The 27214-nt window shown below is 42.6% G+C and overlaps 1 protein-coding gene across 1 annotated transcript in view; it reads right to left on the bottom strand.

The window, feature by feature from the left end:
* Positions 1 to 25335, bottom strand: part of LOC124039228 (calpain-15-like) — a 93586-nt gene extending 68251 nt beyond the window's left edge. Inside the window, 1 exon segment of the mRNA XM_046355131.1 lies at positions 25073 to 25335. The gene's annotated coding sequence lies outside the window, so the exon portion shown is untranslated.
* Between the last annotated feature and the right edge of the window lie 1879 nt (positions 25336 to 27214).

Raw genomic sequence — 27214 nt, 5'->3', positions numbered from 1 at the left:
TCTGTCTGGGGCTCCATGCAATATCTCACCTCGTGGGGCATCAATGATCATGAGGAAGGTGAGAGATCAACCCAGAACTACACGTTAGGACCTGGTTAATGACCTGAAGAGAGCTGGGACTCTCTTCAGGTCTCAAAGAAAACCATTAGTAACACACTACGCCGTCATGGATTAAAATCCTGCAGCTCACGCAAGGTCCCCCTGCTCAAGCCAGCGCATGTCCAGGCCCGTCTGAAGTTTGCCAATGATCATCTGGATGATCCAGAGGAGGAATGGGAGAAGGTGGTCTGATGAAACAAAAATAGAGCTTTCTGGTCTAAACTCCACTCGCCGTGTTTGGACGAAGAAGGAGGATGAGTACAACCACAAGAACACCATCCCAACCTTGAAGCATGGAGGTGGAAACATCATTCTTTGGGGATGCTTTTCTGCAAAGGGGACAGAAGGACTGCACCTTATTGAGGGAGGACAGATGAGGCCATGTATCGCAAGATCTTGGCCAACAACCTCCTTCCCTCAGTAAGAGCATTGAAGATGGGTCGTGGCTGGGTCTTCCAGCATGACAATGACCCAAAAACACACAGCCAGGGCAACTAAGGAGTGGTTCCGTAAGAAGCATCTCAAGGTCCTGGAGTGGCCTAGCCAGTCTCCAGACCTGAACTCAATAGAACATCTTTGGAGGGAGCTGAAAGTCCGTATTGCCCAGCGACAGCCCCTAAACCTGAAGGATCTGGAGAAGGTCTGTATGGAGGAGTGGGCCAAAATCTCTGCTGCAGTGTGTGCAAACCTGGTCAAGAACTACAGGAAACGTATGATCTCTGTAATTGCAAACAAAGGTTTCTGTACCAAATATAAAAATTCTGCTTTTCTGATGTATCAAATACTTATGTCATGCAATACAATTCAAATTCATTACTTAAAAATCATACAATGTGATTTTCTGGATTTTTGTTTTAGATTCAGTCTCTCACAGTTGAAGTGTACCTGTGATAAAAATTGCAGACCTCTACATGCTTTGTAAGTAGGAAAACCTGCAAAATAGGCAGTGTATCAAATACTTGTTCTCCCCACTGTATGTGGGAACTCTTTCAAGACTAATTCCTCATGAAGCTGGTTGAGAGAATGCCAAGTAGGTGTGTCCAAACTGGTACTGTATACATTTGTACTTTTTTTTTTACAGCGTTCCTCATTCCCTCCCTTCCACTCCCTGTCTATCAGAGAAGAGATGATGAGTGAGGCAATGTGACTAAGAGCATAGTAAAAGAAAGATGGGGACATAAAAGTACATTTACTCTACTTTACTCATCTGATTCTACAGCCAACACCAGTGATGGCAGACATCGCTCTACTACAGTATGATCAGAGGAATGAAGCTTCAGACAATGAGTACTTCAGTGATAGTAGACAACCTCAGGTGTGGCACACTGAACATTGGTTACATGATAACAGAGGGCTTGGTGACATTGAGACGTTGGTCAGTAGTAAGAGACACTTTGGTGATATGTTTGAGGAATGAAAAGAACCACAGTTTTTGGGATAAGACACCTAAGATTTTGTGACAATTTGACTAAGTGATAAAGACTAAAGCTTTAATTAAGAGTAAAAGAAGTAAAGACATTCACAACAGAGTTTTTTTTCTACATTAGACGTGAAAACACTCAAAACCACAAGACTGACTGTGTGGTAACTGAAGACAGAAGTATCCTGCACTTCATAATAATGTCATTTCTTCTAAAGAGGGCAATGTGGTAAGTGTCAAAACAAATAGGGCTGTGTGTGAACACCAGGTCATATGAGAGAATGAATAGCATATCAAGGCCTAGATCTGTTTGTTTTCTTTGTCTAGGAGCACACAGCTGGATTTATTTCAGTGGAACGTAACCCATGACCTCTGGTGATATTAAACAGGCAAAACTGATCAGCTTTTGCCCCATATGCAGATGAATAAATAATCCAGCACCTTCGTAAAATGGCCTGTTTCCGCGCCTGTACTTGTAAATCAGAATATCTTTAATGACAAGAAGTAGAAGCTTACTATTGAGAAGTCTGAATAAAAACAGCTTGACCAGTCAGCTCTGGAAGGCCATGAATCTTTACACATAATAATAGCCCCTAAGACCGTGTCTATTATCCCCATATCACACTCAGTTCGGCTCAGCAGGCAACCTACTCCAAACATCTATTTAGTAGGCCTATAATCTAGTTCATACATTCAAAAAATGTCTTAAAGCTTCTCTAGGCTTGGGGGTGCTATTTTCACGTCCGGATGGTAGATTTGAATAGAAAAAACTCTAAAGTTTCTAAAACTGTTTGAATAATGTCGGAGTATAACAGAACTGATTTGGCAGGCGAAACCCCAAGCACATTCCATCCAGGGATTCCTTTTTTTTTAGGTCAATCTGTTATGGTAAGGCCGTTTTAATAGAAATATGCTTGCAGTTCCTATAGCTTCCACTAGATGTCAACAGTCTTTAGAAATTGGTTGATGTTTTTCTTTAGAGAAATGAAGAAGTACGGCTGTCCAGAATGAGGGTCCAGCCTAGGGCTCTCTAATGTTTTGATTCTTTGTTTTCCTCCGGTATTGAACACAGTTTATCCAGTCATAAATTTGATTGATTATTTACGTAAAAATACCTACATTTGTATTAAGAAAGTTGTTAGAAATATTTGGATCAAGATTACAGGTAATTTATAAGATATTTTGTTGTCATGTTGCGCGAGTTGGAACCGGTGTTTTCTTTAATCAAACGAGCCAAATAAGTGGACATTTTGGAGATATAACGACGGAATTAATCGAACAAAAGGACCATTTGCGATGTTTATGGGCCATATTGGAGTGCCAACAGAACAAGTTCTTCAAAGGTAAGGCATGAATTAAATCGTTATTTCTGACTTTTGTGTCGCGCCTGGCAGGATGAAATATGATTGTATGTGGTTGTTTGATGGGGTGCTATCCTCAGATAATAGCATGGTTTGCTTTCGCCGTAAAGCCTTTTTGAAATCTGACACGGTGGCTAGATTAACAAGAAGTTCAGCTTTAATTTGGTGTATTGCTCTTGTGAATGTATGAAAGTTAAATATTTGTAATAATTGATTTTGAATTTGGCGCTCTGCCATTTCACCGGATGTTGTCAAATCGATCCCGTTAACGGGATTTGATCCCTAAGAAGTTTTAATAAGAATGATAAACTACAAAGTTAATGGAGTCTATATTCATTCAATCATCATTTAAAGATCCAATATCAAATCAAACCTCAATTCAAAATTTGTTTGAAGTGCATTTAAAATAGCAAAACACTTAAAACAATAAAAGGAAAAAACAAGCACGGCAATAAAATAGATCAAATGTTATCAAAGAACATTAAACACAAAAAGGTGTCATTGATTAACCTGTTAGTCCTACCCACACCGTATTCGGTAGCGTAATCATAGCCTCAATCATTACCATAACGCAACGTTAGCGATTTCTAAAAATCGCAAATGAAATGAAATAAATATGCCTATCCTCAAGCTTATCCTTTTCTTAACAATCCTGTCGTCTCAGATTTTCAAAGTATGCTTTAGAACAAGAGAAAATCAATAATTTGTGTAAGAGTGGTGATAGCTAGCTTAGCATTTAGCGTTAGCATTTAGCACGCAACATATTCACAAAAACCAGCAAAGGGATCAAATAAAATAATTTACCTTTGAAGAACTTCAGATGTTTCAATGAGGAGACTCTCAGTTACATAGCAGATGTCCAGTTTTTCCTGAAAGATGCTTGTGTAGGACACAACGTTCCGTTTTGTTACTATGCATTTGGCTACCGAAACTAACCGAAAATTCAGTCACCTACACGTCAAACTTTTTTCCGAATTAACTCCATAATATCGACTGAAACATGGAAAACGTTGTTTGAATCCATCCTCAAGGTGTTTTGTCATAGATCTCTTCATTGAAATGCCATTCCTGGAAGCCTGCATTGTTCTCAGATTCGGATGGAAAAATACTGGTAGGTGACTTTTGCGCACCAATTTCCACACAGACACCGTGCGGGAGCCCTGGTAAATGTAGTCTCTTATGGTCAATCTTCCAATGATATGCCTACAAATACGTCACAATGCTGCAGACACCTTGGGGAAACGATAGGAAGTGTCCGTTCATTCCTGTCGCATTCACAGCCATATAAGGCGATCATGGAAAACGTGCCATCAGAAATCCTGTTGATTTCCTGGTCGCTCAAACATCTTGGTTTTGCCTGTAGGTTTTGTTCTAAGGCACTCACAGTAAAAATCTTTGCAGTTCTGGAAACGTCAGAGTGTCTTCTTTCCAAAACTATCAATTCCAAGCATAGTCGAGCATCTTTTCGTGACAAAATATTGCGCTAAAAACGGGCACGTCTTTTTATCCAAAAATGAAATACTGCCCCTAGAGTCTTAACCGGTTAAAGAACAAGCTAAAAAGACTCGTTGACAAATTTGACCGGTGAGGTATGCATGCTAAGCTTAATATTTCTTAGTGTTCCAGTATTCATCCAGCACACTAATATTCTTCCAGAAGGTGTGTTTTGCTGTCAGCCATGTCTGTGGCTGAAATACGGGACACGTCTCAGGAAATTAGGCATATGTCCCGGGTCACTACTTCAGAGGAGAGCCGTTTCAACAAACTTTTAAAAAAAAAATCAAAATGTGTTTTTTTTGGCAGAAATGCCTTCTCAAACATGTGAACTTTCATGTGCCTAACACAAACACATTTTGATTATTTAATTTAACTCCAACATTATTGGCACTTCATTTTATTGATCTCAAATTAAAAAAAATATATGATTTCCTGTTTTACAGCTTCGATGCTCTGGAGCCTGGTGTTGTTGTCGCTAAGGAGCGTTGGGACTCAGTCCGGACCAGGTTTCAGCTGCTGCGCAACGCTGACATCCTTCCTCCCATAGATGGTCTGCCTGGACAAACACCACCTGGACTGGACAGCTCATACCGTCCCTGGGAGGGGTGCGTCACCTGAGTGGGTTGAATCACTGATGTGATCATCCTGTCTGGGTTGGCACACCCCCCCCCCCTTGGGTTGTGCCATGGCGGAGATCTTTGTGGGGTATACTCAGCCTTGTCTCAGGATGGTAAGTTGGTGGTTGAAGATATCCCTCTAGTGGTGTGGGGCTGTGCTTTGGCAAAGTGGGTGGGGTTATATCCTTCCTGTTTGGCACTGTCCGGGGGTGTCCTCGGATGGGGCCACAGTGTCTCCTGACCCCTCCTGTCTCAGCCTCCAGTATTTATGCTGCAGTAGTTTGTGTCGGGGGGCTAGGGTCAGTTTGTTATATCTGGAGTACTTCTCCTGTCCTATTCGGTGTCCTGTGTGAATTTAAGTGTGCTCTCTCTAATTCTCTCTTTCTTTCTCTCTATCGGAGGACCTGAGCCCTAGGACCATGCCTCAGGACTACCTGACATGATGACTCCTTGCTGTCCCCAGTCCACCTGGCCATGCTGCTGCTCCAGTTTCAACTGTTTTGGCTTATTATTATTGGACCATGCTGGTCATTTATGAACATTTGAACATTTTGGCCATGTTCTGTTATAAATGTCCACCCGGCACAGCCAGAAGAGGACTGGCCACCCCACATAGCCTGGTTCCTCTCTAGGTTTCTTCCTAGGTTTTGGCCTTTCTAGGGAGTTTTTCCTAGCCACCGTGCTTCTACACCTGCATTGCTTGCTGTTTGGGGTTTTAGGCTGGGTTTCTGTACAGACAGCACTTTGACATATCAGCTGATGTACGAAGGGCTATATAAATAAATTTGATTTGAGCTAGACAAACTTATCTTTTTGAGAAGATCAGGGAATTTTGCAACGAAGAGGTTATGGAAATCACATGCCCTGCACCAAAGTCAAGGGCAGGACAGAAACAGGCTCTCCAAATATAGATTATCTTGTTCATGCGTGGTTCGGACGGACCAGTTCATCACTGGGGGAAGAGTTCCCAGTCGTCAGCACTATCTGCAGTGCTTTGATTCAAATGTCTCTCCCCTAACAAATCAAATCACAATTTATTGGTCATACACATGGTTAGCAGATGTTATTGCTAGTGTACATAAATGCTTTGCTTCTAGATCCAACAGTGCAGCAGTATCTAACAGGCAATATCTGACAATTCCACAACTACTACCTGATACACACAATCTAGTAAAGGAATGGGATGAGAATGTATAAGTATAAAATATATGGATGAGCAGTGACAGAGCGACATAGGCAAGATGCAATAGATAATATAAAATACAGTATATACATATGAGATGAGTAATGCGAGATATGTAAAACATTCTTAAAGTAGCATTATTAATGTGACTAGTGTTCCATTTATTAAAGTAGCCAATGATATCAAGTCTGTAGGTAGGCAGCCGTCTCTCTGTGCTAGTGGTGGCTGTTTAACAATCTGATGGACTTGAGATAGAAGCTGTTTTTCAATCTCTCTGTCCCAGCTTTGATGCACCTGTACTGACCTTGCCTTCTGGGTGGAAGCGGGATTAACAGGCAGTGGCTCAGGTGGTTGTTGTCCTTGCTTATCTTTTTTGCCTTCCTGTGACATCGGGTGCTGTAGGTGTCCTGGAGGGCAGGTAGTTTGCCACCGGTGATGCGTTGTGCAGACCTCACTACCCTCTGGAGAGACCTGCAGTTGTGGGCGGTGCAGTTGCCGTACCAGGTGGTGATACAGCCCATCAGGATGCTCTCGATTGTGCACCTGTAAAAGTGTTTTCGGTGACAAGCCACATTTTTTTCAGCCTCCTGAGGTTGAAGAGGCGCTGTTGCGGCTTCTTCACCACACTGTCTGTGTCGTGGACCATTTCAGTTTGTCAGTGATGTGCACATCAAGGAGCTTAAAACTTTCCACCTTCTCCACGATCATCTCTTTTGTTTTGCGGACATTGAGTGAGAGGTTATTTTCCTGACTCCCTCACCTCCTCCCGGTAGGCTGTCTCATCATTGTTGGTGAATGGGTCTAACACACACCATACGTTGCTGCTACTACTTTATATTATATATATATATATATATATTTTATCCTGCTACTCAGCCACTTTACCCCTGATTGTATGCACAACAACCTCATCTATCACTGACATCTTTATTGATATTGTTATTGTACATAGTGTCAATATAAAGAAAATAATATACAGTATCTATTTCTAATATTTCTGATATGCAAGTAACCATTTGGCTGTACCATTTACACCTTCTGTAGAGACACATCCACTTAGCAAGATGTGGCTGGGGGTTATAGCACCTTCTGTAGAGACACATCCACTTGGCAAGAAGTGGCTGGGGGTTATAGCGTTTCTTTCACATTACCCATCAATTTATACAAGGGAGTCTGGGTAAGTGTCATCTAATATTTATAACATATTTACAGTGGGGGAAAAAAAGTATTTAGTCAGCCACCAATTGTGCAAGTTCTCCCACTTAAAAAGATGAGGCCTGTAATTTTCAGCATAGGTACACTTCAACTATGACAGACAAAATGAAAATCACATTGTAGGATTTTTAATTAATTAATTTGCAAGTATGTGGTCAATAACAAAAGTTTATCTCGATACTTTGTTATATACCCTTTGTTGGCAATGACAGAGGTCAAACGTTTTCTGTAAGTCTTCACAAGGTTTTCACACACTGTTGCTGGTATTTTGGCCCATTCCTCCATGCAGATCTCCTCGAGAGCAGTGATGTTTTGGGGCTGTTGCTGGGCAACACAGACTTTCAACTCCCTCCAAAGATTTTCTACGGGGTTGAGATCTGGAGACTGGCTAGGCCACTCCAGGACCTTGAAATGCTTCTTACGAAGCCACTCCTTCATTGCCCGGGTGGTGTGTTTGGGATCATTGTCATGCTGAAAGACCCAGCCACGTTTCATCTTCAATGCCCTTGCTGATGGAAGGAGGTTTTCACTCAAAATCTTACGATACATGGCCCCATTCATCCTTTACACAGATCAGTCGTCCTGGTCCCTTTGCAGAAAAACAGCCGCAAAGCATGATGTTTCCACTCCCATGCATCACAGTAGGTATGGTGTTCTTTGGATGCAACTCAGCATTCTTTGTCCTCCAAACACGACGAGTTGAGTTTTTACCAACAAGTTATATTTTGGTGTCATCTGACCATATGCCATTCTCCCAATCTTCTTCTGGATCATCCAAATGCTCTCTAGCAAACTTCAGACGGGTCTGGACATGTACTGGGTTAAGCAGGGGGACAAGCCTGGCACTGCAGGATTTGAGTCCCCGGCGGCGTAATGTGTTACTGATGGTAGGCTTTGTTACTTTGGTCCCAGCTCTCTGCAGGTCATTCACTAGGTCCCCCCGTGTGGTTCTGGGATTTTTGCTCACCGTTCATGTGATCATTTTGACCCCACGGGGTGAGATCTTGCGTGGAGCCCCAGATCGAGGGAGATTATCAGTGGTCTTGTATGTCTTCCATTTCCTAATAATTGCTTCCACAGTTGATTTCTTCAAACCAAGCTGCTTACCTATTGCATATTCAGTCTTCCCAGCCTGGTGCAGGTCTACAATATTGTTTCTGGTGTCCTTTGACAGCTCTTTGGTCTTGACCATAGTGAAGTTTGGAGTGTGACTGTTTGATGTTATGGACAGTCGTCTTTTATACTGATAACAAATTCAAACAGGTGCCATTAATACAGGTAACGAGTGGAGGACAGAGGAGCCTCTTAAAGAAGAAGTGAGAGACAGAAATCTTGCTTGTTTGTAGGTGACCAAATACGTATTTTCCACCATAATTTGCAAATAAATTCATTAAAAAATCCTACAATGTGATTTTCTGGATTTTTTCCCTTCTTTATTTTGTCTGTCATAGTTGAAGTGTACCGATGATGAAAATTACAGGCGTCTTATCTTTTTAAGTGGGAGATCTTGCACAATTGGTGGCTGACTAAATAATTTTTTGCCCCACTGTATATCTGGACACTTTGTTTACCTGGAATTGTTCCTTATTGTAGGCTACCACTTTTAGTCTTAATCTTTACTACACTACTCACTGGATAGCACATAGACTCACATGTGAATCCTTAAAGAGATGGGCGGGGCTGGCTTAAGAGAGCGTGAACAATGCTGAATGGCTGTAGACAAAGAACAGCTCTCCAGTAGGTACCAACACGTTCAAAGCCCATTTTCTCAAAAGTGAGGTTACAAGTTTATTATCAACTTTTAAGGCAGAATGACTTTCCCGTTGTTTCTCAACTGCAAAGTATAATACACAACTTTGTAGCTCTTTGTGTCTGCTTTTATCCAACGTAAAGAACATGTATGGCTCTTCAAATAGCTCAGAAAAAAAATGTAAGAAACAATAATAATTATAGAACAAAAATAAAAGTAGCCGACTTAATAAATTGTTAAGATATATTATCGGCGTAATACAGAGGAGACACAAACAACTCTGTAATAATAAACCCACAAGTACAATGTTCATCCTGCCAAAATATCTCCTGCCTGAGTCTGCTCTTGTTGCAATGGCAATTCCTCTGGAAACCTGGCTGTGTCTTGCTGTTCAACTGTCCATTGATGAGTGAATTTAACACAAACATTGTAGTGAACATGATCATGGTACATGGACTTTAGTTGTATGAGTAAGGAGGACTGTTACCGCACGACAAGCGATACTGGAGCACCAAGTCTAGGCCCAAAAGGCTCCTTAACAGCTTCTACCCCCAAGCCATAAGACTGCAGAACAATTATTCAAATGGCCACCTGGTCTATTTACATAGATGCCATCCCCTTTTTACACTGCTGCTACTTGCTGTTTAGTATCTATGCACAGTCACTTTACAAATTACCTCGACAACCTGTACCCCCCCCCCGCACATTGACTTGGTAGCGGTACCCTCTGCATTTAGCCTCTTTATTGTTACAGTGGCAAGAAAGTATGTGAACCCTTTGGACTTACCTGATTTCTGCATAAGTTAGTCATTTGATCTGATCTACATCGGTCACAACAATAGACAAACAGTCTGATTATACTAATAACACAAGTTATTGGATTTGTCTGTATTGAATATGTATTTTAAACATTCACAGTGTAGGTTGGAAAACGTATGTGAACCCCTAGGCTAATGACTTCTCCAAAAGCTCATTCGAGTCAGGAGTCAGCTAACCTGGAGTCCAATCAATGAGACGAGATTGGAGATGTTGGTTAGAGCTGCCCTGCCCCATAAAAAAAAACACTCACAAAATGTGAGTTTGCTTTTCACAAGAAGCATTGCCTGATGTGAACCATGCCTCGAACAAAAGAGATCTCAGAAGACCTAAGATTAAGAATGGTTGACTTGCATAAAGCTGGAAAGGGTTGCAAACGACCCAAAACAGAAGTAAATCAACAACAGAATGGCTTGAACAGAAGAAAATACGCCTTCTGGAGTGAACCAGTCAGTTCTGACCTCAACCCGGTTTGAGATGATGTGGCATGACCTCGAGAGCGGGTCACACCAGACATCCTAGAATATTGTGGAACTGAAACAGTTTTGTAAAGAGGAATTGTCCAAAATTCCTCCTGACCATTGTGCAGGTCTGATCTGCAACTACAGAAAACGTTTGGTTGAGTTTATTGCTGCCAAAGGAGGGTCAACCTGTTATTAAATCAAAGGGTTCACAAACTTTTTCCACCCTACACTGTGAATGTTTACACGGAGTGTTCAACAAAGACATGAAAACATAATTGTTTGTGTGTTATTAGTTTAAACAGACTGTGTTTGTCTATTGTCGTGACCTAGATGAAAATCAGATCAAATTGTATGACCAATTTATGCAGAAATCCAGGTAATTCCAAAGGCTTCACATACAGTACACTGTACATGGCACGTCTCAGGCTGGACACATCGGCAGCCCGGACCTCTAGTCTCCACGAGTGTTGTTAACACCCCATGGTTCCCCTTATCCAACAGTCGGTGTAGAAACCAACTCTCGAGTGTTCAGAGATAAAACACCTAGGTTCTTCTGACTGGCTGGTCTTCAGAGGTGCAAGGATAATTAGGAGTCTAAAACTAGGGTACTTGGTATAGTGCAAACACTAGATAGAACAGCAACTTGCAGAGTAGCAAGGCCTGAGCTTCTTGCCGGATGAGAGTCTAGCTTTACGAGCTGGACGGGAATCTGTGACTTTTCGAAACACAACATTGTGTGTGAAAAAAAAAAGCGCCTGACCTCTGGCTGTAGCCTCTGAATATTTCATGACCGGCGCTCATATTTGATGGGTGAATCTGTCAGTGGGGAAGACAGCTGCAGACGTTTGAATCTTTAAACAGAGGAAACTGTCCGACTGGGTTTCAGCAGATAAAGTGTTGCAGAGACAGAGAGCCATGCAGGGACGGATGTGGCAATAAGCCCTGGCTTTCGGGAGAAAGAAGAGGTGGCAGAGGCGCAGGCATCGCGTGATGCTGCGCTGCTAATCTGACGGGTACTCGTCCCTCACAGGCAGTGGCAGGGCTGACACAGCATGTCCTTCAACCAGGAAGGTGCTTCAGAATGGGGAGTAGCAAAATAGAGATTTATTCACAGTTATTACCCGCCTGAATTAAAACAATTATCGAAATGATCCGTTAGAATAATTTCCCCATAAAAAGTTTCCACTCTGCATTACCTTCTATCTAGCATTACCGGAGACTGAGTTGAATTGAGTAGTTGGAGAAGGATATTCTGAGAGTGGTGGCAGTTTGTATCTCTAACACAAACAGGGATAAGCAAACAGTCATTTATCTACGGGACATACAGTAAACGTCCATATTATGGCAAGAACAGATCGAATCAAAGTTTATTTGTCACGTGCGCCGAATACAAAAAGGTGTAGACCTGACAGTGAAATGCTTACTTACAGGCTCTAACCAACAGTGTAATTTCTAAGTTAAAAAAAGGTATTAGGTGAACAATAGGTGAGTAAAGAAATAAAAACAACATTAAAAAGAGAGTGAAAAATAACAGTAGTGAGGCTACATACAGTAGAGAGGCTACATACAGTAGAGAGGGTATATATAGTAGAGATGTTACATACAGTAGAGAGTGTATATATAGTAGAGGCTATATACAGTAGCAAGGCTATAACAGTAGTGAGGCTATATACAGGCACCGGTTAGTCGGGCTGATTGATTGAGGTAATTTAACCATATCTACATGATGTACATGTAGATATGGTTAAAGTGACTATGCATATATGATAAACAGAGACTAGCAGTAGCATAAATTGAATTACCGGTCAGGAGTCATGACTTGGGGGTAAAAACTGTTGAGAAGCCTTTTTGTCCAAAACTTTGCACTCCGGTCCCACTTGCCATGCGTTAGCAGAGAGAACAGTCTATGACTTGGGTGGCTGGGGTATTTGACCATTTTTAGGGCCTTCCTCTGACACCGCCTAGTATAGAGGTCCTGGATTGCAGGCAGCTTAGCCCCATTGAATTATTGGGCCGTACACACTACCCTCTGTAGTGCCTTGCGGTCGGAGGCTGAGCAGTTGCTGTACCAGGCAGTGATGCAACCAGGGCTCTCGATGTTGCAGCTGTAGAACCTTTTGAGGATCTGAAGACCCATGCCAAATCTTTTTAGGTCAAATAAGCAAAGAGAAACAACAGTCCATCATTACTTTAAGACATTTAGGTCAGTCAATACTTAACATTTCAAGAACTTTGAAAGTTTCTTAAAGTGCAGACGTAAAATCCAAGCACTATGATGAAACTGGCTCTCATGAGGACCGCCACAGGAAAGGAAGACCCAGAGTTACCTCTGCTGCAGAGAACAAGTTCATTGGAGATAGCAGCCGCAGACAATGCAGCCCAAATAAATGCAGACACATCTTAACATCAACTGTTCAGAGGAGACTGTGTGAATCAGGCCTTCATGGTTGAATTGCTGCAAAAAAAACACTACTAAAAGGACACCAATAAGAAAAAGACTTGCTTGGGCCAAGAAACACGAGCAACGGAAATTAGACCTGTGGAAATCTGTCCCGTGGTCTGGAGTCCAAATTTGACATTTTTGTTCCAACTGCCGTGTCTTTGTGAGACGCAGAGTAGGTGAATGGATGATCTCTGCATGTGGAGGCTGTGTGGCGCTTCGCTGGTGACACGGTATATGATTTATTTAGAATTCAAGGCACACTTAGTGGGACTATCATTTGTTTTTTTAACAGGACAATGACCCAACACACCTCCAGGCTGTGTAAGGGCTATTTGACCAAAAAGGAAAGTGATTGAGCTGCATCAGATGACCTGTCCTCCACAAATCACCCGACCTCAACCCAATTGAGATGGTTTGGGATGAGTTGGAGCGCAGAGTGAAGGAAAAGCAGCTAATAAGTGCTCAGCATGTGGGAACTCCTTCAAGACTGTTGGAAAAGCATTCAAGGTAAAGCTGGATAAGACAATGCCAAGAGTGTGCAAAGATGTTATCAAGGCAAGGGTGGCTACTTTGAAGAATCTAAAATAAAAAAATACATTTTGAATTGTTTAACACTTTTTTTTGGTTACTACATGATTCCATATGTGTTATTTCATAGTTTTGATCTCTTCACTATTATTCTACAATGTAGAAAATAGTTTAAAAAATAAAGAAAAACCCTTGAATGAGTAGGTGTGTCCAAACTTTTGACTGGTACTGTGTGTTATGATCTCCATGGAAAGAGGGAGGAAACTCCAAAATCATAATACAGATGGCGTTAATGAAAACATACCAACACTTCAGGTGTGTCAATCCACTTACAACAATGCATCACAAAACTGTGCGTGTGTGCTGAATCCATTGTGATCACTTCAAGACCAGTGTCCCGATTTGGCCTGCCCATCACACAGGCAATAGACCTAATTGGGAAGATACACTGAAATAAGTCAAGACACAAACACAGACAACGCATGTTAGCCAAATCCATGTGGATCAGTTTTAATCCAATTAGAGGGAGAACAGCCAATGGAAGGGAGCCATGGTAAACACTCACATCCATCATGCTTGGACAAACACAGACGCCTGCAATAGGAAACAACCACGGACCAGCAGACAGGAACTTCAGGGGGGGCCGGGGGAATTGGCCAGAAAGTCAGTACAGCATATAACCACCTAGTTGAATTTATGGGAAAATAATGGGAAAAAAGGCTAGCCCTGAGATTATGTGAAACTACCTTGAAAGATCAGCTTGGCATCAGGCTTTATTCCTAGATAACACACTGTAGCATTTCCTGGAACCATCACAAAAAGAGGGAAAACATTCTTCACACCTGATATAGGCTACAGGCAATGGTAAATGTTTACGTTTTGTTAGAGACTGGTTTCAAAAAAACACTCACCTGTATGTGTTAGAGATACAAACAGGAATATCTACGGGATGTACAGTACCAGTCAAAGGTTTGGACACACCTACTTATTCAAGGGTTTTTCTTTATTTGTATTATGTTCTGCAATGTAGAATAATAGTGAAGACATCACAACTATGGAATAACACATATGGAATCATGTAGTAACCAAAAAAGTGTTAAACAAATTAAAATATATTTTATATATTTGAGATTCTTCAAAATAGCCATCTTTTGCTTTGATGACAGCTTAGCACACTCTTAGCATTCTCTGAAACAGCTTCATGAGATAGTCACCTAGAATGCATTTCAATTACCAGGTGTGCCTTGTTCAAAGTTTATTAGTGGAATATATTTCCTTCTTAATGTGTTTGAGACAATCAGTTGTGCTGTGACAAGGTAGGGGTGGTATACAGAAGATTGCTTATTTATACCAAATAAGGCTAAGAGTAACAACAGTCCATCATTACTTTAAGACATGAAGGACAGGCCTAGCTAGTTTACATGTTTGGTTGCTTTCTTGAGCAAGCCTAAAACTGTGATGTGAAGAAATACTGATTCACTACACAGACCCTTCCCAAGACCAATGAGTCACTGCTGGAAGAAGCTGAATTAAAAAAAAAAAATACACAAGGACAAGACATATTGCCAGTTTTCAGGGGCTGGGATAAACAGCCGGAGAAAGAGTTCCGTGTGGTGCAACAAGACACTAGGGCTATATTAAGGGAGTAAACCCTCACCATGAATCACCAAACGTAAGCTGAGCTCACAGCAGTCTGTTGTTTCTATATTTCATGCTCTGTCACAGCTCAGCTAGGCTTGCCTAACCTCGTTAGACTCATGCAGAAGTGTGTATGTGTGTGGGGTGAGAGTGTGTGAGAGTACACTCAAAGCATCATTGCACATCACTCCTAAAAGACGTGTCATTTGAGGATCTGTGTGTGAGTGCGTTGTGTGTGTGTGTGTGTGTGTGTGTGTGTGTGTGTGTGTGTGTGTGTGTGTGTAAGCAGACCCTCGCCGCTACCAAAAGCAGTGGTTGTACTTGTGGTGAGATGTGCATTCATGCATTTGTGTATTATGAGCTCAGCTGACTGAGGCTGGAGTCTGATTGGTGATGGAGACAGAGGCTTGTTGCTATGGGGATGCACATGAACACAGCAGAAGAGGGTCTCCCAAAAACAATAAAGGAGTTCAGTGTATGAAGATGCAAACCGATACTGACAGCACTTTCTATCATTACTCGTATAAAATAGGCCTACTAATAATAAAGACAGGCACTTCCTTCAGCCCAAGCAGGCACAAACTACCTTATGCACAGTTCAATCGGAACCCTACAAGGCCTCTCCAAGGGATTATAAAGTTTGACTGTTAATTAACTGAAGGGCAATTGCAAAGTATTGACAAGCACAGACAATAGTAGCAAGAGATGAGAGATCGAGGGGGCCCACGCTGAATAAACAATGGCATCCATTGTAAGGATATTTGATAGACTTTCTGAAACTCAATACCTAACAACTGGACTTGATGCCTGTAGTGACTCAGCAATAACCTCAATACACCGGAGGAGGAAGCCGATAGCAGCTCCACTGTTCTCCTTCCCGGAGAACTGACATACGAACCCATTTCACACCTAGACTCGGCCTTCTGTTAGCGGACAGCACATTGACGGACATCAAACAACAGAGCCCAGTGTATCGCGTGTTCTCAAGCGAAGACGATGTCATTTAATCAAAAGTCTTCTGGTCTGGTCGCCCTCCAAAGGATTTGCCATGATACAAGCTCCCCAATCCACCCAGCGAGAGAGTTTGTACCTGGGTCGCTCGTGCTTAGGTCATGCCATGGGTGCAATCAACTTGGTACACCAATCCAATCCGGCGCATAGGAGCTGTAGGTGGTACTAAGAGGTGGGATTGTCAGATGACAAATCCAGCACAAATGGATTTTGGATATGATATTGGATATCAAAATATCAAAGTGGAACTATGTTAAGATCAAATTTGGAACGATACTTTTGATGTAATAATATTGTGTAAGATTTAATGATACTATAACATTGTCAGTGCATATAAAGCGATTTCATTGAAAAGGCTTGAACATGAAATAATATTCCACAATAAATCTTGTCTAAGGCAGCGGCAGGCAGGTGTCCGATTTAAAGTGGATCTGAGAGCTCTGAGAATTGCCACACTAAAAATGTCAAAACACCCTTAGGATATGACTCAAATAAAACACACATCACAATATTGCGATCTGCACAACAAAGCCATCTGTCCTTTATGCTCGCTCTAACTGCCCCCAGTGGCATCCATCCCTGTGTAATACAACCCCTAGTGTTGCAGAGCATGGCCCATTTCTCTGCTTGCTGGCCATCAACAGGCCTGACCAGTCTGGTGCAGTGGACTGAAGAGTTGGCTCTTACCTGCGCTCTCTGTATGGGTGTGGTGGTGGCTGCTGCTGGCGCGTAATGAAGGTGGTGCCCCACACCGGGCTACTGTGGCTGTTCCTAAGCCAGCCCATAGGAGGCGACGACGGGTACGGGGTGCTCCGGAACCCGTGGTCCGACTCGGTCTCTGCGGTGAGAGAGGAGGCAGAACTCCCCATCACCACAGCAACACAACTTTTTCAGTCTACTGGGGTTCTCGCCCTTTGAACCCACAAAGTGTGTGGGACAGGGAGTAGAGAAGTAACAGTGCCTTATGTCTCAGTCTCAGGATTACAGTTTAAGGGTGGGGATAGGAGAAAAAGGTGGTCTAGGCCCGATGAAAACCCTGCTCATGTGTTCTTAGTCCTGCCAAACCTCCAACTGGCACGATTTGAAACAACCCTTATTTTTTAAAAAAAGGGACAGATTTCATCCTGTTAAGTGACTCCAAATGTGCTTGAAGATGGCAATATCCAAGAATATTGAATGGAAAAGGCAATAACGAGGATATCAGGAGTAATAAAAAAAAAACAAGTGGAAAACGACAAAGTCTCAAAGTCCAGATCGAGGTGGATAGTGTTCAATCAAAGCTGTAATTGGTTGCCCCGAGCACTGATTCCAATGTGGCACTGAGTCTGCGGGAAAATAACTCACATACTCCTCTCTTCTCTGAAGTGGGTACTAATTTTCTCTGTCGTAGCCTTCTTAACTAACTACGTGGGCCATGTTGTCTGCAGTGTTCCTTCGTGGCATGTGCAGTCTCATACCTGGTCCAGCATGCTTGAACCCTGTGTCACGCATGGACACAGGCAGTGGAAGAGGCACACACAGAGATGACGTAGTCCTCCGTCAATCAACATCTCTGAGATAATATGGCACAGTTCAGGCACTCGACTGTTTTTTGTTGTGGTTGACAAAACAGGAATAAAAAAACATAACCGAATAGGAACTGAGAAGTGATGTCTGGGGCATTTCTTTCTTAGCACTTGAGCCAGAATGAGTTTGTCAAACTCAAACCAAACCATGACATGGATAACAACCTACATTTTTTTGTTGCTATTTTCAAATACTTTCCTACTTTTAATATGGCTTTAAATAAGCGTTTAACTCAACACATATCTGAATACAATAAAGTAAAAAACGAATTTCGTTTTGTGTAGTTTTTTACTGTAATGTTTATCTGAGAAGCAGTCTCAGAATGTGAGTGATTCTGTGTGCACGCACTGCTTCCACACTGACTGAAGCTCTGAATGAATATCCAAGGCTCATCCTTCAAATGTTGACACTTGCCTACAGCTGCTACAGCGGAACACTCGAACCACCATTTCTTTGTGGCTGAAAAGTCGCACTATTCACAACTGACAACTCTGATTGAGGCAATGTCCCGAATAGCAAGCTACTTGAACATTAAAACAAACATGAACTTCGAAATTGAACACAACCCAAAGACAACGTGTGTGCGCATAGAGCGCAGTGTAGAACACGAACGGGCCACAATGGAAATTGGAATAGGCTACGGCTCCCAATCCCAACGGACAGAGAAGTTCGAATACATATTCGACAAGTGCAACCTTCTTAGCAGACTTTCCCCTAATGGTATGCAGTCCTTTGCCGGTTCGGCCCTGTTACAACACGGGAGATGTCGGGTAGCCTATTCGGAGCTTCACTTCAGTCTGATGATCCCGTTGATGATACGGCCGGTCTGGTGGTTCATCTCTGGGTACAGTGGGCTGTACGTGTGCCAACCTGTCATAGCGAGTCGGTATGCCAGGTTGGAACTACGATGGTGCATTCCGGGTGAGGAGTCCAACGGAGGCGTGAAGTCTAATTATATACACATGCATGTTTTATTCCAAAGAATACAACAACACGCGAAATGATTACTACTTATATTATTTCAAGCTAAAGTCTCTACAATAGCTCATAGGGACGGGTAGCCTCTAACTATCAGACGAGCCGCGCCAATATTGATAATGACACATTTTGTTTATGCCAATACAGCCTCTTGCTCATTAAAATGTCGCGAACTACAATGTGGAAAAGCTTTGCCTACAAATGCGTGCAGAAACATTTAACAATGTATCGAATTACCGTCGGTGCCAGAGCTGCAAAACGGGCGAGTTCAGAGTAAACCATGTAGGCTACAACTGTAGAAATCTGCCAGTTTCCAGTGACTAACTCAGGAGCTGACTAAATGGTATTGATGGAAGGGACTGAGCCGAAATAACAAGCTATTAAAAACGTGAAATTTGAACTAAACAGTCTCATCCAGAATGGATATTAAACGCCAATTCCACTCTCTTCCTCCCGGTCCATTCTCGTGAGCTCATCTCATAATTCCGGTGTTTTATGACGCTGATCCTCGTTGACTTCTATGAGACATCCTCGCTTCGGCCCCGTTGTCGCTTCAGAAATAAATGACTACCCATACTGCAATGCTCTATCCTGGGCCCACAGTATGTCTTTGCACCGGGGGCTGTTTTACATTATATGCATATATTTTCCCCATGGGGTTTAATTCTCCCTCTCTGATAAATGCAGTGGAGGCAGATGCAATCTCTGCCTAAAGGAGGATTACAGCGAGTCAGCAGCGCGCATGCGCATTGGCATGTTGGGCAGAGAACGCGAAGGGCTGCATTCAAGAGATCAAAACGGATAAAAACTATACAAATACTGTAGCCTATTTGTATTGTTCTAAATAAATTGCAGTAGGCTAGGCTACTCTTGACTGGCAGTCTGCCCAACGCATCACCGCAGGCACACTGCCTGCCCTGAAGGACATCGAATCCCGAGCTGAAAAGGTGAAAATCTGTAGTTCTGCCCCTGAACAAGGCAGTTCACCCACTGTTCATAGGCTGTCATTGTAAATAATTATTTGTTCATAACTGACTGGCCTAGTTAAATAAAGGAAAAATAAAAAAATAAAGCACCTGATGTCACAGGAGGGCCAAATGATCATCAAGGACATCAACCGCCATGGCATGTTCACTCCGCTATCATCCAGAAGACGAGGTCAGTACAGGTGCATCAAAGCTGGGACAGGAAGACTGAAAAACAGCTTCTATCACAAGGCCGTCAGACTGTTAAATAGGCATCACTAACTGGCTTCTGCCCTAAACTTAGTCACTGTCACTAGCCGGCTTCCACCCGGTTACTCAACCCTGCAACTTAAGAGGCTGCCGCCCTATGTACATGGAATCACTGGTCACTTTAATAATGTTTACACACAGTTTTACTCATGTCATATGTATATACTATGTGTTATTCAAATATTGCTGTATATTCTATGTATTCTACAGATATACTAAATATTAGATCCACATACTTTCCATAAAGTCTATGCATCACATACCAGTCCAAAGATTGGACACACCTACTCATTCAAGGGTTTTGCTACATTTAGACTATTTTCTACATTGTACAATAATAGTGAAGACAAACTATGTATTAACACATATGGAATCGTGTATAAGAATAAAACAACTTATTGGCTCAAACGCATTAAGAAGGAAAGAAATTCCACTAATGAACTTTTAACAAGGCACACCTGTTAATTTAAATGCATTCCAGGTGACTACCTCATGAAGCTGGTTGGGAGAATGCAAAGAGTGTGCAAAGCTGTCAAGGCAAAGGGTGGCTACTTTGAAGAATCTAAAATATTTTGATTTGTTCAACACTTTTTGTTGGCTACTACATGATTCCATATGTGTTATTTAATTTGTGTTGATGTCTTCACTATTATTCTACAATGTAGAAAATAGTAAAAATAAATAAAAACCCTTGAACGAGTAGGTGTGTCCAAACTTTTGACTGGTATTGTATATATACATATAATTTTCTTCTTCATAGTTTCAAATCAAATCTTATTCGTCGCATACACATATTTAGCAGATGTTATTGCGGGTGTAGTGAAATGCTTATCTATCAATATCTATCAATTCACAGCAATACTCAGTAATCTAAAAGTAAAATAATGGAATTAAGCAATATATAATATTTGGACGAGCAATGTTGGAGTCTGGGGTATAAATAAGTAAATAAATATATTATATATACATATATATATATATATACACACTCTGGACTCCGACATTGCTCATCCTAATATTATATTTTTGGTTTAATAGAACAGGGAGTGATGACTCGGCTTGCCCATAATTGTCTGATGCTTACAGTAATTATCTCTCTCTGTCTGTGTGGGCCTCTGTGGAAGACCTCTTCCTGTTGCCACGTATTGAAAGAAGAACCCAAACTGGTCCGACTTGTGAAATAAAAAGCCCTACTGTATGAAAATGTAAAACATGATACTGACATTTGTGTCGATCAAAAGCTATAGCTTACACAACACACTTCCCCAATGGCAGAAAGATAAACTCCGAGAACACATCGCATTGGTATTAGTAAGCCTACAAGTCTGTTGCAACATTACATTTGGACACTTAACAGATGACATGTAGCCAACAATCGAATACCCTTCGGTTTATCTACAGCATAGCTGAGCAGGCATACTGATTAGAAAAAATAAAAAATCCCCCCACCGCACCCAGCATGATCTTTCTCCATCTCCCCCACCGCACCCAGCATGATCTTTCTCCATCTCCCCCCACCGCACCCAGCATGATCTTTCTCCACCCCCCCACCGCACCCAGCATGATCTTTCTCCATCCCCCCCCACCGCACCCAGCATGATCTTTCTCCATCTCCCCCACCGCACCCAACATGATCTTTCTCCACCCCCTCCCCCCACCGCACCCAGCATGATCGTTCTCCACCCCCTCCCCCCACCGCACCCAGCATGATCTTTCTCCACCCCCCCACCGCACCCAGCATGATCTTTCTTCACCCCCACCGCACCCAGCATGATCTTTCTCCACCCCCCCACCGCACCCAGCATGATCTTTCAAATCAATCAAATCATCAAATCAAATTTTTATTTGTCACATACACATGGTTAGCAGATGTTAATGCGAGTGTAGCGAAATGCTTGTGCTTCTAGTTCCGACAATGCAGTGATAACCAACAAGTAATCTAACTAACAATTCCAAAACTACTGTCTTATACACAGTGTAAGGGGATAAGGAACATGTACATAAGGATATATGAATGAGTGATGGTACAGAGCAGCATACAGTAGATGGTATCGAGTACAGTATATACATATGAGATGAGTGTGTAGACAAAGTAAACAAAGTGGCATAGTTAAAGTGGCTAGTGATACATGTGTTACATAAGGATGCAGTCGATGATGTAGAGTACAGTATATACATATGCATATGAGATGAATAATGTAGGGTAAGTAACATTATATAAGGTAGCATTGTTTAAAGTGGCTAGTGATATATTTACATCATTTCCCATCAATTCCCATTATTAAAATGGCTGGAGTTGGGTCAGTGTCAATGACAGTGTGTTGGCAGCAGCCACTCAGTGTTAGTGGTGGCTGTTTAACAGTCTGATGGCCTTGAGATAGAAGCTGTTTTTCAGTCTCTCGGTCCCAGCTTTGATGCACCTGTACTGACCTCGCCTTCTGGATGATAGCGGGGTGAACAGGCAGTGGTTCGGGTGGTTGATGTCCTTGATGATCTTTATGGCCTTCCTGTAACAACGGGTGGTGTAGGTGTCCTGGAGGGCAGGTAGTTTGCCCCCGGTGATGCGTTGTGCAGTCCTCACTACCCTCTGAAGAGCCTTACGGTTGAGGGCGGAGCAGTTGCCGTACCAGGCGGTGATACAGCCCGCCAGGATGCTCTCGATTGTGCATCTGTAGAAGTTTGTGAGTGCTTTTGGTGACAAGCCGAATTTCTTCAGCCTCCTGAGGTTGAATAGGCGCTGCTGCGCCTTCTTCACGACGCTGTCAGTGTGAGTGGACCAATTCAGTTTGTCTGTGATGTGTATGCCGAGGAACTTAAAACTAGCTACCCTCTCCACTACTGTTCCATCGATGTGGATAGGGGGTGTTCCCTCTGCTGTTTCCTGAAGTCCACAATCATCTCCTTAGTTTTGTTGACGTTGAGTGTGAGGTTATTTTCCTGACACCACACTCCGAGGGCCCTCACCTCCTCCCTGTAGGCCGTCTCGTCGTTGTTGGTAATCAAGCCTACCACTGTTGTGTCGTCCGCAAACTTGATGATTGAGTTGGAGGCGTGCGTGGCCACGCAGTCGTGGGTGAACAGGGAGTACAGGAGAGGGCTCAGAACGCACCCTTGTGGGGCCCCGTGTTGAGGATCAGCGGGGAGGAGATGTTGTTGCCTACCCTCACCACCTGGGGGCGGCCCGTCAGGAAGTCCAGTACCCAGTTGCACAGGGCGGGGTCGAGACCCAGGGTCTCGAGCTTGATGACGAGCTTGGAGGGTACTATGGTGTTGAATGCCGAGCTGTAGTCGATGAACAGCATTCTCACATAGGTATTCCTCTTGTCCAGGTGGGTTAGGGCAGTGTGCAGTGTGGTTGAGATTGCATCGTCTGTGGACCTATTTGGGCGGTAAGCAAATTGGAGTGGGTCTAGGGTGTCAGGTAGGGTGGAGGTGATATGGTCCTTGACTAGTCTCTCAAAGCACTTCATGATGACGGAAGTGAGTGCTACGGGGCGGTAGTCGTTTAGCTCAGTTACCTTAGCTTTCTTGGGAACAGGAACAATGGTGGCCCTCTTGAAGCATGTGGGAACAGCAGACTGGTATAGGGATTGATTGAATATGTCCGTAAACACACCGGCCAGCTGGTCTGCGCATGCTCTGAGGGCGCGGCTGGGGATGCCGTCTGGGCCTGCAGCCTTGCGAGGGTTAACACGTTTAAATGTCTTACTCACCTCGGCTGCAGTGAAGGAGAGACCGCATGTTTCCGTTGCAGGCCGTGTCAGTGGCACTGTATTGTCCTCAAAGCGGGCAAAAAAGTTATTTAGTCTGCCTGGGAGCAAGGTCCGTGACTGGGATGTCTACTGTAACCCTTTGTTACAATGCACCTGTTCCTGTAGACACCTGTCTGTGAGGCAGACCAGCTGGGTCTCAGACAGAGACAGAGCAAGAGACAGACAGAGAGAGAGTGACAGAGGGAGTGTGCATTTGAGACAGTGCCAGCAAGAGATTTAGTTCATTCAGTAGTCACAAACGAAAGCACAATCTGTCTCCACCCAGTGAGGCAAATGGCATAAATATGATTTACAATTAGGTTGCCAGCATGGAAAGTTTTCCTGACTGGAGAAAGATCATGCTGGGTGCGGTGGGGGGGTGGAGAAAGATCATGCATCTCCCCTCCACCCCCCCCCACCGCACCCAGCATGATCTTTCTCCATCTCCCCCCACCGCACCCAGCATGATCCTTCTCCACCCCCCCACCCACCGCACCCAACATGATCTTTCTCCACCCCCCACCGCACCCAACATGATCTTTCTCCACCCCCCCCCACCTCACCCAGCATGATCTTTCCCCATCCCCCCACACACACACACACAATACTGTAACCCTTTGTTACAATGCACCTGTTCCTGTAGACACCTGTCTGTGAGGCAGACCAGCTGGGTCTCAGACAGAGACAGAGCAAGAGACAGACAGAGAGAGAGTGACAGAGGGAGTGTGCATTTGAGAGAGTCAGTGCCAGCAAGAGATTTAGTTCATTCAGTAGTCACAAACGAAAGCACAATCTGTCTCCACCCAGTGAGGCAAATGGCATAAATATGATTTACATTTAGGTTGCCAGCATGGAAAGTTGTCCTGACTGTGAAGTATAACACAAGCTTTGACATAAGAGTGGTTTTAATACTCATCTCCCAAGCACACAACCAGAAAGCTGCATTCAGTAGACAACGTATTATGGCTACGACAGTGCAGTCTTTAAACAGAAGTTTTAAAGTGCAAGACGCGTACATATTGGGAAAGCATTACAGTCATTTATTTGACAACGTTTCTTCCATAGGTCATGTCACATTTTATTTCCATTTAGCGTTTAGGAATGAAGTACAGGCTAGTCTACTCTACTCCTCTCTATGGCATGCTTGACTAGCCATACAGGGCAGGCAGACAGACAGTCGAACCATATCCTATGTTGCTCACAGCCATGAGGGGTTAGCTAGAGAGCAATGGCTAGTTGACCTGTCATCATGTTCCTACCGCGGCCAAATAAAACAACTCGCAACAAAGTTCCACAAGAAAGCAGCACGAGTTTGTCAGTTTCCCTACAATGTAGCAGCAAGAAATCCCATACTGGGATGACGAGGGAGAGACAGCGGGAGACAAGGAAGCCGGGGGACAATTGTAAACAAAGACAACCGTATACCGCGAATATATATGGACATAATCGATATTGTCACAGGCTTTCTGTTTCTGATTCTACGTCGAAAGGATTCTTACCTCAAGACACGTAGCTGGTGATGTGAGGTTGACGACAAGCTGGTCCTTTCTTGATTTTCGAACGTGTTTACTTTTCTGTATGCGCCAAATGAGAAGTTATCTCAGAAATGGCACTTTGACGAGCGTCAGCTGCCGAAGACAGTACACTGTTCAATATTACCTTCTCACTCCAGTGCATCCTTGAGCTATTTGTTTTACTAGCTCTCATTTATCATTCATTGAGTTAGGTTAGGTGCTGAATACAGTCACCATGTAGCCTACGTTACATCAAACACCCCCAGGAAGGGAATCTCCAAGGGGCCAAAGCAAGTTCAGTATGCGTTTAATTCATTCGGGAATGTGGCCATAAGAACTACGTTTCCCACGGTGCACTGTAAATCTATTGTAATTGTTTATTAAAGACAAATAAATACATTTATATATCAAAAATATGGGTTTCTATTATTGTATTACATTATGCATACTTATATGCTAGATAAAACACCGCCTTATCTCAGCTCACTGGTCACCATAGCAGCACCTACTCATAGCACGCGCTCCAGCAGGTATATCTCACTATCTCACTGGTTACCCCCAAAGCCAATTCCTCCTTTGGTGGTCTTTCCTTCCAGTTCTCTGCTGCCAATGACTGGAAGGAACTGCAAAATTCTCTGAAGCTGGAGACTCATATCTCCCTCACTAACTCTAAGCACCAGCTGTCAGAGCAGCTCACAGATCACTGGACCTGTACATAGCCCATCTGTAAACAGCCCATCAATCTACCTACCTCATCCCCATACAGTATGTATGTATTTATTTTGCTAATTTGCACCCCAGTATCTCTATTTGCACAGTCATCTTCTGCACATCTACTATTCCAGTGTTTAATTGCTATATTGTAATTACCCTCGCCACCATGGCCTATTTATTGCCTTATCTCACCTCATTTGCACTCACAACACTCATAGACTTTTTGCTTTCTTTTGTTCTACTGTATTATTGATTGTATGTTTGTTTTACTCGATGTGTAACTCTGTGTTTTTGTATGTGTTGAATTGCTATGCTTTATCTTGGCCAGGTCACAGTTGCAAATGAGAACTTGTTCTCAACTAGCCTACCTGGTTATATAAAGGTGAAAAAAATAAAAATAATAATAAAATAAATTATTCTTGTTTTACAATTAATTTTATTTGATTCTATATGACTATTGATACAGGTAGCCTACATCGAATTATTAATTAAGTAACAACCGTTTACACAACCTATCAATAGGCACACGAAACATTAAAAAAAACTCACATAAACACATGTTTTACGAATACCAGTGAAATGTAGAATTTATGTCTATTTCTATTCCATTCATGTTATGTTATATGAATATCCCAGCGTCGCAGAAACAAAGCCAAAATGAACTGTCCCGCCTAACCTTATTATTTTGCAGACATCTGCTGTCATCTAGCGGCACTACGCAAACGTGCACCTTTCGAAAAAACAACTGATCTGGGTAAAAGACATTAGATTTAAGAAATACGCTTTTCCCAACTCAGTAAATGCATATAGATAATAATAGAACAACTTTTTTTTCTCTCCCAGAAGGGACTTCAGTTCTGGCATTCGGATTAGGGAGCCAAACATGTAACTGCAAGATGAACATGTAGCCTCTACAAGAAAAACATCAACAGAGCATAACATTTAATTATGAATTTCTACCATCATATTTTTCAAATCAAATCAAATTGTATTTGTCACATACACGTGTTTAGCAGATGTTATTGCACGAAATGCGTGTGTTTCTAGCTCCAACAGTGCAGTAATATCTAACAAGTAATATCTAACAATATACACACAATCTAAAGAAAAGGAATGGAATTAAGAATATATGAGTATTTGGATGAGCAATGTCAGAGAGGCACATACTAAGATACAATCGAATAGGATAGAATACAGTATATACACATGAGATGAGTAATGCAAAATATGCAAACATTGGGGTATGCTTGGGGTAGATTTAATGTTCGTGGGTGTAGTTTATACTTTATTATAGGCCTACATAGTGCCACATTTTTCATATTATGTATTTGTTTTTACAATATATTAGAGGACATCTAACATAAACAGTTTATATACATCAATAATGCAAGGGTTTTCTAAGATATCAACATT

Source organism: Oncorhynchus gorbuscha, linkage group LG07, assembly GCF_021184085.1.
Source record: "Oncorhynchus gorbuscha isolate QuinsamMale2020 ecotype Even-year linkage group LG07, OgorEven_v1.0, whole genome shotgun sequence".
In the NCBI taxonomy this organism is placed as follows: Eukaryota; Metazoa; Chordata; class Actinopteri; order Salmoniformes; family Salmonidae; genus Oncorhynchus; species Oncorhynchus gorbuscha.
Note: the sequence above shows the minus strand (reverse complement) of the source record. Positions and strands in the feature narration are given on the sequence as shown.